This window comes from Chrysochloris asiatica, unplaced genomic scaffold (assembly GCF_000296735.1).
Source record: "Chrysochloris asiatica unplaced genomic scaffold, ChrAsi1.0 scaffold00111, whole genome shotgun sequence".
NCBI lineage: Eukaryota > Metazoa > Chordata > Mammalia > Afrosoricida > Chrysochloridae > Chrysochloris > Chrysochloris asiatica.
In genome coordinates this window covers 359,425-361,599 of record NW_006408629.1, presented here as the reverse complement: position 1 = coordinate 361,599, position 2,175 = coordinate 359,425, and positions in this window count along the sequence as shown.

Sequence of the window (2,175 nt, the reverse complement as noted above, 5' to 3'; positions counted from 1 at the left end):
ATGTGTTGGCTTTCTGTCAACATTTCCAGGGTTTAACAGCAGGAGGTCATTACCTTTTGACAATGTTCAGTTACACAGATATTATCTCTAATTAACAAGTTGCAACTGCAATGGTTTCTCTTTTATCAGAAAAGGAGTGGTTTCTAAAATAAATGACTAGCAAATTTATTCAGTATTCTTATCTCATAGACTAGAAGTGGCATGATTACATCTATTCCTATAAACACACACACGTACATCTGAACCAATAGAGTACTTTTATTATACTTAGACTCTTATTAAAGCAAGGTAAACAAACATTCTAATGCTAAATAGTTTGAAAACATGTTCAATAGTTTTTATTCATAAAATAAATAATAATAAAATAAAACCTTTCCCATGTTGACATTGCTAAAACATTTGAGTGTTTCGAATTTCCAAAATAAAGTAAATGCAAAATAAGCATTTATCAGTTATAATGAAATACATGTTAAGTTTCATTTCAGAAGGTAATAATTTTGGATGATGGCCAGAAACTCAAAAGAGAATTTTTAACGCCCTCTCAATGAACGCTTTTATAGCTTTTAACTGTATAAAGCACTAGTCTTATCAGCACATAGCAGAGAAATGATCAAAATATTCCAGGTGAACTCAAAGATGGTTGTCCTTAGGTGGAAATGAAGCACAATTCTGGGCTGAAACCTCCAATTATATAAGATTGGAAGTCGCAGAAAGACATCAGATTTGTACACTGTCAGTCTACACGCCAGATGGTAGTGTCTGGCAATGCCTTTTTATAACAGAAAATATTATTATAAAAATATCCACAGAAGACATTTTTAGTTCCTTGACTTAATATGTGGAAAAATTAGAGATTTCTATAGAAATTAGAGGTTTAACACTCAATAGTATGAGACAGTAATTTTCTTTGAAATCTATGCATTAAGGATTCTGTCATTTCTTAGAAAACTTTTTATAGTAGGAAGTCATCTGGTATTCTTATCTGTCTCTGTGTGTGTGTCTTCATTTTAACCATCTATTTAAATTCATCTTAAGCCTATATGTTTTTGTACAACAGTTAAATCACACTATAGTGTGTTTTGGTATGCTTTAAATCACATTTTAGCCTTCTCCTCTGTTATTACAAAACAATTGTCTTTATCTCAAAGGGGCTGTATCCTTATGGATGAAGTACCTTGAAGGTAGAATTCTCTTGAGGACTACGCTTTTGAGTGGCATGTTCTTAAGCATATTGCATTGTGTGTCAGTACAATTAGCATATTTTTCTAGACTGTAAAAGGTAACAATAGCTGACAGCTGAATATGTAAGCAAATGGTCTGTAAAACTATCTAAGAATGAATAAAGCCCGTCCTTGTGTGGAACAAGCAGGAGTACCAGTTTTTGTGATCCTGTTTTGAAAATGAATGGAAGAAGTTTAGACTCCCAGGTGGTTAGACCATTCCTGTCTGGTATTCAGACACTGTGTTCAGTTTTTATAGTTTGGGGAGCAAAGGAAGCCCAGGGGGTGGCGGAAAGAAAAGAAACAGAAATGAAAATATCCTTGCCTGATTTTGGCAAAGTATATAAGATGTATCAATATAGCAATGGAAATGTCCCCAAAGCTTTTCAAAGAATCTTACTAGCTGAAAAAAGGATTCTGTACTTTCTGAAATGTTATACTTCAGAAATGTGTATTCTGAAACTATCAAAAAACTATGAGTTTGATCCTGCATCATCAGCATGAGTCAGATCCATTGCAAAACTAGGACACAAATTCAAAATGTATGAAACTCACTTATTAGGTACAAACACAATAAGGGCAAAATAGTCACAGTCAACAAAGCATTGTTTTGGAGAATTTCATTAGGCTGAGTATATTCCCTTAATTATGTATACTAGATGGACATTTCAAGCAGTTGAAGCAGACTTAGTGTACCCTGTGGGACAGTGTGTTGTTCTCTTCTTTCCTTGGTAATTTCTAGTTATTTTGATATACAAGGGAGCTTTAAAACATTTGCAAAAAATACCCTTATTTTTTCATTTAATTTTTCTGTTAACATTTTTAAAACCCAATTGTACTTGTTTAATTTCAAATTAAAACAATAGAATGAAAATGCCTGAGGTCATTCTCATTGCTTTTCCTTGTCCTAAGCCTCATATTTGTACATAAATATTAAAAATTGAAATTCTAGATC